Source organism: Lacerta agilis, chromosome 2 (assembly GCF_009819535.1).
Source record: "Lacerta agilis isolate rLacAgi1 chromosome 2, rLacAgi1.pri, whole genome shotgun sequence".
Classification (NCBI taxonomy): domain Eukaryota; kingdom Metazoa; phylum Chordata; class Lepidosauria; order Squamata; family Lacertidae; genus Lacerta; species Lacerta agilis.
Genome location: NC_046313.1, coordinates 51622737 through 51638608, shown reverse-complemented (window position 1 = coordinate 51638608; position 15872 = coordinate 51622737).

Here is a 15872-nt window from a genome sequence, read left to right as displayed (position 1 = left end):
TTTTTCTTTTAGATAAGCCATTTGAAGGGTACATTTTGAGGTTTGGGGAAAAACTAGCAAAGGTAAAAATCAGATGACATATGATATTTGCTCAGGCTTGTGAAGGGGTGAGGTGAGATATTTTAGCTGGTGCTCCTCCATCTACTACATTATGCTGTTGCTGCTGCTTTTAGTATGATTTTTTATTCTGATTTTAGATTGCATGCTTTCATATAGATTATATATTTTTAATTGTTTGTAACTTGCCTTGGAACCTTTGGGCAAATGAAAGTTTGTAAGTGTCATAACCAGTGCTATTTTTCTAGAAAAAGCAGTGCCAGAACTCACTATGAATGCCTCCCTTGTTCTCTTATAATGGCCATGGCGCCCACCTAGAGGTGCCAGAACTGAGTTCCGATGAGTTCCGGCTGAATAAAAGCCCTGCCCTAACTAACTCAACAAAATAACCTGCGTTGTGTTTTATGTCAGAGATGGAGAACCTGTGACCCTCCAGAGGTTGTTGTGCTCCAAATCCCATAATCAATGGCTACTGGTCATGCTGACTGGGGCTAGTGGGTGTTGGAGCCCAACAGTGTCAAGAAGACCACAGTTTAGGTACCCCTCTTTTGTGTGTGTAGGTTGGAGACAAAAGTTTTACAATTTCATTAGAGAGGCACAAGCAGTGCTTTTTTCTGGGGATACGCATAACCCTAAACATTTTGGGAATCTTTGTACTTTTGTCCATTTACTGTACCGTATTTATTTTCCCCGATTTGAACTATAAAATGGTGATTTTCTTGAGTCAAATTGAGAATACCCCTAAACATTTGTAATGTATACACAAGATAGTTGGATTTAAACGATGTAATGCAAAAATTATAAAAGCCAGTAACTAATTTTAGAAGTTAAATGGTTTAAACCTGAAATTATGTGTATTCATTTTGCAGGTGTGCTGTTTGTGATGATATAGGTTGCATCCAGTTAAATCCATTCTAATTAATGAACCTAAGTTTGTTGTGCTCATTGATTCCAGTGGCCATACTCTGAGTAGGACTGGCTTTGGCTACCACCTCTGGAATCCATACAGCTCTCAGGATTGCTGATGAGAGTGCAATGAAAGAAGAGACGACTGTGTCTCACATCCCGCTGGCCCAATTTGCATTGAGACAAATGTGCAACATCAGATTAAAATCTGTTCCTTACAATTAGGTTTCATCAGATCTTCTACATGTTGTTATCCAGGACAGAACCACAATTGATATGGATGCTATAATATCTGAAGATTACCCTGAAGAGTCAGTCTGCCTAGGATATCTCCCACTCTTCCTTTAATGTAGTGCCAACGGAAACCCTTGAACATTTTCCTTTGGTGACACCAGTCCTAAGTTGCTAGATCTGTACTGTCAAAACACTGCAGGTTTCTGTGCTTCTTCTGTAGAAAAACCAAGACCTTTCCAGAGGGTCAGAGTGAGATCATGCTCAAAGGTGTTAAGCTTCATTGAAGAGAACCTTTCAAAACATTGTAAGATTCATGAATACTGTAATTGAAATGCTATGACAAGGAAGACAATAGAATAGCTTTACAAAGGACACAGCAGAGTGCTAATTAGCTTAATTAAGGGGGAGGAGCCTCCTGAAATAGTCTTTAGGGATGAAGTCATGTATGCCAAAGCACACAAATAACTTCAGTGTTTTGAAGTGTTGTGGAAACATCTGGCAGCAACATGCAGCTTTGGAGAAACTTTTCTTTTAGTGCCTCCAGAAAGGAAAATTCCTTGATCATGAACTGCATCCACAAAATGGGGGTGTAAGAGCATGTTTGTTTGTTTGTTTGTTTGTTTGTTTTTATACTGCCCTTATGTTCCTAATGTTGTACACCACCCTGATACCTTCAGATAAAGATATCAGGGTGGTGGACAACATTAAGAACGTAATTTTCGCAGCATAATGAAAAAAACATAATACGGAGCATAATAATCATACTAACACAGTCCGTCCACCACATTTAACAGGCCACAGATTATTACTAAGATTCTCAGAATCTAGGGATGGTTTCTTAAGGCACTGCCTTATCACTGCTTCCTTCAAACAGACAGGAACTGTTAGAGGCCAGGAGATGAACTCCAGGCAGCTGGCTCTTCCCTGCTGGATTTTATCAGAGGGGTAAGGGTCCAGAGTGCAGGTAGTCACCCAGACTGATGCAAGTGCCTTGTCCACATCCTTGAGCTGCATCAACTGAAATTCATCCAACAAAACAGGACCAGACAGTGCCCTGCACATCTCTTGAGATTCAACCACTATAACTGCAGAGTCAAGGTCCCGGTGAATGCAAGCGATTTTATTCTCAAAATGCTTTGCAAACAAGTCGCAGCAAGCTACCATTGGTTCTACCACCTCTTTCAGGCCAGTCTGCAAAAGGCTCCACACTACCCAGAAAAGATGTGCTCAATGGCATAGTGAGGATGCAATGGAGGTTGTAAACTAAGCCTTCTTTGCTGCCTCCACTGCCACTGAGTAAGCTTGAAAATGCGCTCTTTGGTTGTATTCAGCTGGAGTTTTCCTCCACTTGCATTCAAGCTGTCTCCCAGCTTGCTTCTTTGCCCTCAGCTTGGGATGATACCATGGAGCCAAAATGGCTCCACGAAGCAGGAGAGGGTACTTAAAGGTGACCGTGTCAACAGCCTGAGCCATCTGGAGATCAACCAGGGCTTCAACAGGAGTGCCAATCATATCAGCTAGAAAAAAAACCCCAGAGCGGTCTGGAAACCATTCAGATCCATCAACCTTCGAGGGTGGACCATCCTAATAGGTGCCCTGTCTCTGCAGAGGGGAAAAGGTGCTGAAAGCCTAAAGCTCAGCAGGAAGCGATCTGACAATGACAAGGGGCTGATTTCAATATCCCTCACTTTAAAATCACTGTCTTCGTGCCCAGCCAAAAAGACAAGATCCAGAGTGCGATATTGAGGGATGCCTGCGTCACAGACCCAGCAATACTTCAGTTCATGTAGGTGCAGGTACAAGGCCCTCCTCTCTGTGCTAAAGTAAGCATATACTGTATTTTCATGCAGTGGGCAGGCGGACAGAGAGAATGGCAAGTAAAGGAAGAGATAGGAATGTTTCAGAGCCTATGGCCTCGCCCTCAAACAGCAACATAGGGAGTTTTGTGGGACACAGAAACTTAGCACAGAATAGGTAATAATGCACCATCTTTTCTTTCTCCGTCTCCTTGTTCTTCAGGGGGAGAAAGAACAAGAAGATTGAGTATAGTTTCTCACCCCTTTCCCATTGCAAAGATAGCACAGCAAGTAATACATAAAAACCATTCAGTGGAAAATAATGTGTAGAAGGCAATTTGTTCTGTGGCAAGCAGATGATCCTCTCAAAGTCACTGCAGATTATACCCTCTGCCATTTCTGCTCTTTTGGTTAGCAAGGGAGATAATGCACAGTGCTGGAATTGGTATGTTTTTTTAAAAAGGGGGGGGGAAGAGATTGAATGAGGAAACTTCAGGGGTCACATAACATAGCCTCTTGTCTTGTGCCTCTCATGAGTATTCATATTGCAGAGGTGCCTTAAAGCTTGTTTCAGGAGTGCTATTGGAGAAGTATAGAAAAGAGAAAATTGGGTTGCCAGTGGGAATGTCTCTGTGACTTCCTTGTTTGTTATTGCGCTTCCCACAATTTTATGTTCCCTATAGAATAGGCTTTATCTCTTCTTGGACCTTAAAGCTCAAGCTAGTGAAGACAGAATGTGGTGGATCCCATTTTGGCAGACAGCACTCATTGATGGTCCTCCATTGTGTTTAGTGTAGTCTTGGGTCAGTGAAGGTCATCTTTCCCTCTCTGTCACCTCACCCCCCTTTGGGTGAGATGCTAGGTTCCTGAGATGCTAGGTTCCTGAGGTTCAGACCCTGAGACTCAAGGAGAGGATCCTGGTGGGATAGGTAGAACCATTTCCTGCTGGAGAGAGTCAGCAAGCATAGTTGCCACTACCACTGTGACCAAGGTGGCAAACGTCAATAACTGGAGATTTTAAGAGCTCTAGACACAAATATTTTCAGGTCTGCACTAACTTTTAGGGGAGTCAATCCACATGCTGTGCCATTTCTATCTAGTGGCAATGATAAAGTCTAAGCAACTAAAGCAAAATTTGATGGCCAGATTGCTCACCAGGGCAAGACGAGTTAAACATTTAACACCAATCTTGGCTCAACTGCACTGGCTGCCAGTTAGTTTCCAGGCCCAATTCAAAGTGCTGGTGCTGATCTATAAAGTTTTACACGGCTCAGGACCGCAATACCTTAAGGACCACCTTTCCCCATATGAACCCACCTGGACCCTGCACTTGTCATCCAATTCCCTTCTCTATGTCCACTCTGCCCAAGAACTTCTGAGGATGACAGCACGAGAATGGGCCTTTTCTGCAGTGCTTCTCCATCTGTGGAATGCTGTCCCCAGAAAGGCTCACCTGGCACCACCATTACATGTCTTTAGACACCAGGCACAAACTTTCGTCTTTACCCAGGCCTTTGGCCATTAAACAATGGCAAGGTTGCAGGTTCAGTCCCCATACGGAACAGCTGCATATTCCTGCATTGCAGGAAGTTGGACTAGATGATCCACAGGATCCCTTCCAACTCTACAATTCAATGATTCTATGTCTGTCGTTGTGATTTCCGCCCTGTGATTGTTGTATTGTTTTTTTTATTATTGTGCTATATAAATTATGTTTATAATGTTGTACACTCCCTTGAGATATTTGGATAAAGGGCAGTATATACATTGAATAAATAATAAATAATAAAAACTATAAGGACGAGCGTGTTTTCCAGTTCCATTTCTTTATTGTTCGGTAAGGTCACGCTGCCCTGCAATCCTCTCCAGCTGAATTCCAATCTAACTAGGTCAAGTTGTAAAATTAATTCTGGAATTGGAATGTGCAAAATTTGCTGAAGCTTTCAGTTCATTCAGTTCATTTGAATATTTTCTGCCCTGTATGTTACCAGTTCACAAATGCAGATTGATAAAACAGTGTGAAAATAAATACTGATGTGATTCCTTTTGTGGGGTGTTTTACCGATGCGCACATGCACATGGGATGCAATGGAAAAATACCACACTAAAAGGGTATTTATGCAACTGATCATACTAGGGTTGCATTTTTGCTGCATTTTATCAATATGCTTATCACATGTGCATCTATAGAACACAGTGCAAACAGAATACTGATACAATCACATGCACGACTCCATCAGCACATGCTCACAGTTAATGTAAAGGGAGGGAAGGGTGTAACGAAGAGAAAGATGTGGCAAATTGTATTCACATGCAGCAATTTTACAAAATTCAGAATTTATAAAGAAAGAACAATGGTTTTCTAATGCGTAAGAAAGAAAGAACTCTGGATATTAGGAATTTTTGATCACTATAGCATATACTCATGAATTATCCACTCCACTTTCAAAGGGTTTCAAACACTATTTGTGGTGCCAATGGGAGCTTTAGTTCCATTTGCAATTTGCAGCAGCCATGGGGGGGGGGGGAAAGAGATTTCCATCAGGATCACTATTGCGGTGCAGGGTTGACCCCCACCACCACTGCCCATGCACTGCAATCCTGTGGGAAATCATCTCCCTGCAGGTAGTTTATATAGTTTCAATCTCCTGATGTGACTGCAGTCCACACAATTCATTCAGGGTGCAGTTAGGTTCAAAGTTAAATCCATGTAAGGGATGATGATGCCTGGAGTCAGACAAATGGTCCATGGTTAGTAGTGGCTGGCTTGGTGAAGCAGAGTTGTGGAGCTGTCCTCATGAGACCAGGGTTGCTGCAGGGGCAGCACAGGGCAGCAACAAGGTTGGGCCCATGGTACACACCCATTTGCCTCGTCCCAGCATCTTCTCTTGTCAAACAGAGATTGCAGGTTTGTGAAGCATTGCAAAATTTGTTTTAACTGAAAGCTTTACTATTTTGTGAGGCAGAAGAAACACGTACCGCAGGCAACTCTAGCTCTGTTTTACCACATTTTGCTTTGTGAATAAAGCTATTGCCTGTCTCTAGCTCCTGTGTCCTGTCCACAAACAGTCTCGGATACTGTCAGGCTGAAGGAGTGGTCAGAGAGATCTGGCTACATGTTTAACGGAGGCAATTTATACAAATAAAAGCCATGCACCTTGAATCTTTGGGTGCTGTGCTTCAGGAACAGGAGAACCTTGATGACGTTACATCTATTTACAATGTTCTTTAGGAAGAAAAAAACAGCATACATTACCCTCTCGTGTTTCCCTCTCCTGTTATTTATGCAGCCAAATTCTTATGCAGGTACCTGGACGTACAACAAGCCTTATCTGTATGATATTCACAGTGCAATGCTGATGCAGTCTTCTGCTATCTCTCCTCTGCCAACACCCTACATTCCTTGCATTTCTCCTTTAACCCTTGACCCACTTAAAACCTCTTTATTCCTGCCTCGCATCTTCCATGTGCAACAAAACTGCTAAACAAAGGTAGAGGTGACATTTTCATTTTGCTTTTTTAATTGTTTCTAGGGTATTATAAGAGAGCACTGTTATCAAAGGGAAAAACTGAATTCAAAAGCAGCTGTCACCACATCGCCAGAGTTGTTCTGTTTCTGTTCATTACAATGGAAGGGTTTTAAAATGTTAGAAAGGATTAGGGTGGTTGTTTCAGTGGTAGTCCTTCATAATAACTTGTATCTTTTCCCCACTGGTGGTCAAAGCAGCTTAGAGAAGGCAATTTTCGGCAGGAAAACAGCATGAGAGGAAATAGTTAAGAAGCTCTACTCCTCCTGCTCTGGTCTTCTGCTACAAATTGAAGCATCAGCAGTTTCTCTCTCTCAATCTCTCTCTCTCTCTCTCTCTCTCTCTCTCTCTCTCTCTCTCTCTGTGTGTGTGTGTGTGTAGTCCCTCCAATAGCAAGTATATGTATAGTTCTGCCAGTGGGAAGTTGGGATGACAAGAGAAATTTGATTCAGTTTACATTTAAAGGCGAACTTAGCTAATTCACACTTTCCAAAACAAGATATGAACTGAGACGGAGCCACACTTCAAAAGTCGCTTCTCCAAATTTTGCAATGCAATGCAATTCTCCAGTATATATAGAAATCTGTGTGCTAGCACAGGGTTGCCCAAACTTGGGCCTCCAGCTGTTTTTGGACTACAACTCCCATCATCCCTAGCTAGCAGGACTAGTGGTCAGGGATGATGGGAACTGTAGTCCAAAAACAGCTGGAAGCCCAAGTTTGGGAAACCCTGTGCGCGGGTAAAGTGTGCATATAAATGCCTATACAGTATCAGAAAAAAGCATACAAAAATGCATTATGTTAGGATAACTTGCTTTGCAAAAAAATGTGTATAATAGACAACTTTGCATGCAAACATGTTTATTAGGATAATTTTGCAGTAAAATACTGATTAATTTCCATGAGGACTTTTGAAAAGAAAAGAAATCACAAACTGATATGGAAGAATTGAATACAAGATTTGAAAAATGAGAAAATGAGAGAAATCAAAATCAACATATTCACCCATCCCTAGTGAAAAGGGGGACTTTTGTGTATAATTAGGATGCATGCCAAATATTAGAGGCATTTTTCTACACAAATTGCTCAACAGTAAATATGAGTCCAAATTAATATCCAAGTCTTAAATGATCATAAAACATCCTGGCAGTGCACTCTATATCAATTCCCCAATTTATTGTCCATCCTATATGCTAGATTATATTAAGGTATAACACTGAGAGCCAGTGTGGTTTAGTGGTGAGAGCATCAGACCAGGAGCTGGGAGAATAGGGTCTGACACCCCATTCAGCCATGAAGCTCAGCCTAACGTACCCCACAGGTAGGTTAGGCTGAGAGGGTTATAAACAAATTATTAGGTTAATTATTCAGTTCAAGTCTTCATTGGTATAGTGCAGGCTTCCTCAACCTTGGCCCTCCAGATGTTTTGAGACTACAAATCACATCATCCCTGACCACTGGTCCTGCTAGCTAGGGATCATGGGAGTTGTAGGCCAAAAACATCTGGAGGGCCGAGGTTGAGGAGGCCTGGTTCAGTGTCACCAAGATGTGTCGCAGATATATGCAAGGCAAGGGTATCTTACCATCCTTCATTCCTTTGCCACGCCAAAACATATATGTGATTTACAAGATATACTGAACTTGCAAGTATTCCAGAGCCACTTGCTTCCTTTAATGTGAAGAGCCACCTAAGGTCCTTGGGTCCTTCATACATCTGGCCTTCAGTGTAACTGTGAGATTTCCTGAACTTGTTTACATGGCTTTATTGTCCAAGCACATTACATTACCCAGTGGTGATTTATAACCAAAGCTGCAGATCAGAATACAAATTCGAAGGCGATAAAAAATCTTGGCAAGGACATGCATCCTCAGTTCACTGTATTCAAGACAGAGATCCTGCTGTTCATCTATTTGGGTATCATATATTGCTGGGCTTCTCTTTGATCTTGCCTCACCTTGACCAACTTATATTACTAGTGCAGATATCAAGAAAAGCCAAGGAATTCCTGTACTAATGACTTCCTGCCTAAGATCCAGCCACTGTAATGCTACCTTACAGAGATGGAGAACAGAATAGAAATACAGGTTGGTGTGATAGCAGACATAGCCAAGACCAGGGGTCCCCAAACTTACCCAGCCTCGGGCCAGTTCTTCCGGCGCCGATTGCACAGCGGGCCGGAGGGCAGGGGAGCGTGTGCCCATACGTGCCGTGCGTGCACTCGCTTTTTCCAGTGCACTTCCGGGGCGGCGCAGCACCGGAAATAGCTTCTGCGCTGACCCAGAGATGGGCAACCGCACCACACCGGTAAGAGCAGGCGGGGGCAGGGGCCGCACAATTGCCTCGCGAGGGCCGCATGTGGCCCACGGGCCTTATTTTAGAGATGTCTGGCCAAGACTAACATTGACAGGTTGTAAATAGAGCTGAATACCAAGGCTGAAAATGCTTTTGAAAAAGCGATCATCATGATGTGTACACAGTCATCTCACTTTCACCTCTTGAAAACAGGTTTTTGTACTTCTTTCAAAAGCCTACAAAGGCTATTTGATCAGGGGTGACAAAAGAACAAAAGCAGTCTGAGTGTACACCATGGGAAGCAGTTTCCAGATGGGAAGTCATTGTATTGTTGCAGCAGAAACGCACAAGCTTTTGTGCACCAGAGTCTACTTCATCAGATGGATGGACTGCATCTCAGCCCAGTGATTCAGTTGGCAGGTATACATAGGAGAGGAGAGGATGTGTGTGAAAAAGTTGGAATTAAATGGCAATGAAATGCAAAAAGTACAATCTTTGACAATGTAATTATGGTTGATGCATGATGTAACTGAAAGTTTGCATAAGACATTAAGAAAAGGGGAAAGGCACAGTTTCATTGTCCCTCGCCCCAGAGTCAAACATAGTTTCCATTTAATATGCCCAGACTGCTATTTCAATTTATAAATGGCCCAGTGTGCAGAATTATAGTAAAGGTGGCCTTGAAAGAGTAATGTGAGGTGATTTAGAAGAGGTTTTTATGGGCTATGAGGGGCCAGTGATGGGTACCCATGGCACAGCAATTCAGTCTGAAACGGTTTCTAAAAAACCCTCTCTGTTTCTAACATATGCTATGATCCAGAGGCATATTATACCACATACTTCAGCACTGCCCCAATGCCTCTTTGCCAAATCAAGGAAGGAAACATCTTTGACAGCCTTACCTTCCTTCTGAATGCAATGTGCCCCCCCCCCACTGCATATATTCTATTGTTGTAACAATGTGGAGTGGGGGCAAAAATTCATGCAGCATTTAAAGGTGAACCTACCTAATTTGCACTTTCCAGTTCAGTTCAGTAAGCAAACCAAAACACAGCCATCTTTCAAAATTCTTCTTTTATCAAACTTCACAATGCAGTGCACAGGGAATGTGCAGAAAAATGCATACAAAGTTTGTGTAAACATGCATTTATCTGGGAAAATAACACGCAACATGCATATTCCTAGGATAATTTGTCAAAAATGTTTATATTAGGTAAAAGTGTATTCAAAACGTGCCTATTTAAAGAAATTCATACAAAAATGCTGATGAATTATCATGGTGACTTTTTTTAAGGGTAAACTGATGTGGAAATGTGGAGAAATGAACCTAAATGATTACCCGGGCCCTGCCAACTGTGCAGTTGTGTTGGCATTGTGTGCAAGGAGAAGACCCAGTGAGAGAGATGTAGGGCACCATTACTCCTCGTGCCAGTACCACCAGCTCCCAGGGAGAGGAGAGGTGACATGAGCCTGACTAGAACCCATGCCAAAGACCCCTCTAATGTGATTCTGTTGAGGAAATATCGGGGTTCAAGCCCAATACTTACGTTGTGAACTCCCCTGAGATCTGAGGATGAAGGGCAGCATACAATTTTTACAAATAAATAAACAAAACAAAACCGGGGAGACAGAATGAGAAACTGAGAAACCAAAGTTGCCAACTTTGCCAGTGCATAACACACATATGCTTTTCAGAGTTATATGGCTGCACTGGGCTAGGGTAGGTTAGCTGTTTAAAAGACCTTTCATAACACCAGATGATTCATATGAATTGACATGAAAACATTTTACCAAGGCTCAGTATAGGCCAGTGGATATGCTACATACAATGATGTATAACTAACCTTGAAGGGATGTTCTGCAAAAGGCAGATTCTTGGAACAATGCACTGAATAATGCAGATGAAAATCTCCAGTGATATGCGGATGTAATATCTGTTAGGAAATACTTGTATGTATATAAGACCAATATTACCCTCCCCAATTATCCTTCTTTTGATGCTGAAATTCTCTCAGGAATACCATTCATCGGACCACTAACAACCTATGATTTATTCTTCTCCTTTCAGAGGCAATTAACTTCTTCATTTTTAATGCAACTGAATTCATTCTAAGGCCGCTCAAACCAATACAATAGGAAAGAGAAGATAATAATTGTATGATGAAGGTTCCAGCCACACCTCAAGTGGGGAGGGTATTCCACAACCTAGGAGCTGCCACAGAGAAGGCCCTCTCCTGGGCTACCTACTCTTCCACTCCACAGTGAGGGCACTCAGGAGCAATTGTGTCAACAGCTCTACACATCTCATGAGAGCCTTGACAGAAGTGCTAGCCATGTCAGCCAGAACATCCACCGAATCATTCCGGAATCTATTGGATTCCATAGTCTCCATCTTAATAGGTCTCCTACCACTGCACCATGAAGTAGTGATGTTCAGCCTGAACCACACTAGGGAATGATCCATCCATGACAATGAACCAGGAAAGGAATGATTACACCAGCGAAGCAACCAAAAAAGGGCAGTGTGGTGCAGCAGACTGCTCTGTGAGAAGGAGAGGGAGACAAGATGTGCCAACTAACCTATCTAGCCCCATCTTTGGCTCTCACCACTGCCCCTAAAACAACTCCCTGCCTGCCTCCATGAAATATACTTGGAGTCGTGTAGTGATTTTATGCTCTTCATTGCAGCTTGTAAAACAGTGAATGAATCCCCCCCCCAAAAAAAACCCTCAGGCTTTATATACACTATTTACACAATGAGTCCCGTCTGATTGGCTGATTCTGCTTCCCTCCTGGAGCCTGATTGGGCTGCTACTGCAGGCCAATCAGGTTGTTGCATTCTAGGATCCTACCTCCCTATTGTTCCAGTATCCAAGCTTAGTACATAACACCCCATTAAACAGCCTTTTAACCTTCTTTCTGGTTGAGCTGACTCTTTGTGCTGACTAGGGTAAGGCAATTGGGCATGGAGTGAATAGCAAGGCCTCAGATTGTTAAACCAAAACAAACTTAGCTTCCACAACGTAAATATTTATTGAGAAAATACTATGCAGTGAGGTTACCCTATTTTTAAAACGTTTCTAACAGTTTTATCATAGAATCATAGAATTGTAGAGTTGGAAGGGACCATAAGGGTCATCTAGTGCAACCCCCTGGAACGCAAAAATCTTTTGCCCAATGTAGGGCTTGAACCCAGGACCTTGAGATTAAGAGTCTCATGCTCTACTGACTGAGCTATCCCATCATAAGAGCAAATGAAAATTACACAGGAAAATACACCCATCTAAAAGTCTATGGTTTTCCTACCCATGCCAATACTTAACAATTCCTCTCAGTCACAGGATCGCAGCCTTAGTGTAATTCTGTACTATTCTTCAGCTGTAGCAGATGTTTTCTAGTTAAGTTTACAGTTTCTAGAGTCAGTGTACTTTTTAAATTTATCATCATACTTCAAAACTGTGAATGAGAGTTAGAAGTAAGTAAGGAGGTCAAGAAATTAAAGCTTCCCACATATGTTGTATTTTTGGATATTTCTACTACCATACTAATGCACTAAAAAAGAAACAGTTCTAAGTAAACACAGTCAGTCTATCCCTGCTTGGGGAAGAACATACATAGAAGACCATTGCAGTATCAGAATCCTATTTATCATAAGAATTTGTAAAACACGCAGCACACAAAGCACAGCCCTGGATGTACACCCCAAAAGAGATAATTGACGGAATTGTGTGTGATAACACTGTCTTAACATAGTTTTCAGTTCTCACTGCCAGTTAAGTACAGAAACAAACCTCAAACACGTTGTTGCACAGAATGAGTTGTTGCCAAAGGCAGTGACATCTTAAAATAATAGCAACAGGAAAATGATGCTGTACGTGCCCTTATCTCCAAGTGAAGGGAGATTCCAGGGGTTCCTGCACTTACCCAGGGTTCTGTGCCTCCTTTCAGTTCCCAGCATCAGCCAAAACCCACACACAAAACTTGCCTCACTAGCCCATTGTTTCCCTTCCTAGAGGAAGATGTGGCATCCAGCCAAAGGAGGTGGGGAAAGGACCACTCTCTCTTGCTGGAAGCATCTTCAGCTGTCACTATGGCAACACAGATGCTGATGATGGCATTTTGCTGAGCTGCCTAAAGCCATTAGCCTAAAGGAGGAACTCCTTTGACCAGTTCAGCAGCTACTTCTGCTACATTCTAAGCCTTATGGATACAGAACCACAGGCCTAGAAGCGACCCACCAATATCATCCAGACGAACCTTCCCACCCTATAAAAACAACATGCTTCAAGATCCCCGTTGGAGTGCACTCCACTTGAGTGCTTGGTTCTTCAAAAAGCAATGCTCCCTCCCAGCAACAACCAGTCATTTCCAGAACATTTACTTCTTAAAGAGCCGTTTTTCATTCAACAGAATGGACATTCCTTTTCCAGTATCCCTTAAGGAGTGAAACTGACTCACTAGATAATAAAGTCACTCCAAGCTAGCCTTGAGAGCACCACCTCTTCCATTTACCGTAACTTGTATAGGATTTGAGAAGGCAACTGGAATTAGGCAAATGGAATAGGCTTCTACTTGCCATCAGCAGCACCCCCCCCCCAAGCTCAGGGCTAGTGTCTTGGTAATAAGGGGGATGTTCTTCTTCCCACTGTACACCTAAACAATTTATCTGCATGCAGCCTGAACAGCAGAATTGTTTTGGTGGTTCAATAAAGAGAGCGGGGGGAGTCTTTTCCTGGAAAGGAAAATTGTGTGCCATTGTTCATCCTGTTTTGTGTGAAACAGATAGGTTGATTTGCGTGTAAAGCGAGGTTGCTCAATTGCACTTACAATACACTAAGTTGTAAGGAATGCTAGGGAATGATTTATGAGGCTCGGAACAGCAGGGAAGAGGTCTAGATTTGTTATTGCAGAAAATGACTGCAAATTGTTTTGCAAAGATCAAAGGTGTCCATAGTGGTCCATATACATCGGGAAGCAGGGGAGGGAGGTGGCACTGGGTTTCGCCTGCACCACAACACCCTGCCATGGTGGGAGGGTTTTGCTTTTTGGCCTGCTACTGGAGCAGCGGCAAATATGAGGGAAGAGGTCTCAGCAGCTCAGTGGCCTCCTGACTCTCTGATGGTTACTGCAAGTATAAAAGGAACTCAGCAGTTGGGCTTCATGAAATGGAGGGTTGGAGGGAAGGTGGATAGTAAGATGTGCTGGGACAATAACCAGCAGGCAATCTTTCTCACCAACATGGAGTTGCTGCCTGAGATGTCAGCTGATCAAAATTAAAGGCAACCTGCAGCAGGGCACTTACCCGAGTGAGGAAGCTATTGATCTGTATGCCACTCACCCGTCTTGCACAGAGATGTGTATGAAACTCTTTCCCCAGGCAGCCTTTGGCTAGAGATTGCATGTGGGACCTTGTATATGCTAAGCCTACTGTATATTTGCTGAGCCACAGAGATAACTTGACTATATGTCTGGGGTCCCTGGGTACGTTGCATGGGGCAGGGAAGTGAGCATGCCACATCATGCCTCATCCATGTGAGACTACCATGGTTGGGCCTTTCTTCTTTTTCTCTTGTAGCTGTAGTGTTGCTCCACGTAGCATGGAATAACTGTTGTATGCTGGCATTTTATTGTGACTGAATTCAAGAGGCACCCACCCTGCAACACCTTTTGCCAGCTTCCCCATCCCAAACTGCTGCTTTGGGGACCCTGGATGATGCTTAAATGGTTAGTTTTGCTTGGTGGGGTTGATATTTTTATCTCTCCCACAGAGGAACCCGGACCTATATTCAGGAGCAACCGCCATGGCAGGGTACTGCCGCCGCAGGGCTACCTTCCCAACACTCTCATTGCAACTGCTTACCAGGAAGGTGTGGGGCAGGGTGAGGCCAGGGCTGCATGGATGCACCAGCGAATCCAGTCCAGTGCTCCTGCCGGTGTACCTGATGTCACTGCCACCCTGCCCTATCCCAGTAAGCAGGAGGGATGCCAGTGTGACAGGGCATCACCCCACCTTGTTGGCTGCTCCTGCTTATATCTCCTGCTTCCTCTTGTGTTTCCTCACAGCCAGCTCACCGTATTCTTTCCTGTTGTAGTTTCCATTCTTCCTTACCCATGTGTCCCAGACACTTATTCCCCTTCCATAGATTGTGTCTTCCAAATCATGGAGAGCCACGTGTTGGGGTGAGATCACCCAACTGCCTTCTTGCTGCTGGGGCGGGCCCGTTTGGATGACCTCCGCACCTCATCGGTTGCCCCTTTGTTGCTGGGGAATTTTTTTTGTCGGTTGGGGTTTGATTGGCAACTAAGGGGCTATTTAAGGGGCTGCACGAGGCGAAGTACTTTCTCTTTCATATCGTGCAGCGGATCTCCTGCCCTCCCTCCCTATAATTTGAGGTTGTGTTTTTGACCTTGCCACGCCTGTCTAGGGGTCGTCTGTTTTTGGAGCAGGGGCCCGGTAGGAATTTTGCCACTTGGCTGGTTGGCTGGTGCCATTTGGTTTTTGCCTACCGTGTAGCAAATCGTCACAACTTTGTAAGGTTGGCGGTTAGGCATTGGTTCATTCTTTGGTGGAGGGGATTATGGATTGGCTGTGCCCGCCCCTCATTTTTGTTGCTGCTGCTAGGGAATTCCGTTAAAGGAAACAAGGGGCTCGATTTGCTCTGTCCGATCCCCCCTCTCAGGGGTAGGGCCATGCCAGAGTTCCTGGGAGCATCTGGGGTGAACTAAGAGGTGGAAATCCGCCTCTGTGCTCCCTCAGTATGTTTTCCCTTGCTGACCTCTGGAGGTTCAAGTTGTCAGTCCTGTTCCTCCCAGTGCAGGTTCAGGTAGTCCGAACCAATGCCTAAGCAACCACTCACATGCTGTAATCAATAAAGTTGTGGCCAAATTAATGCCAAAAAATCTTAAACAAATATTCTGTGTCCTGTGTGATTTATTTTGGAGGAGGTTTGGGGGTCTTCACACGCAAACACCAACACATACGTTTCGTGTGCAGGGTTCTTAAGCATTTCCTCTATGCAGGGGTGGCCAACTCCCAAGAGGCTGCGATCTACTTTCTGAT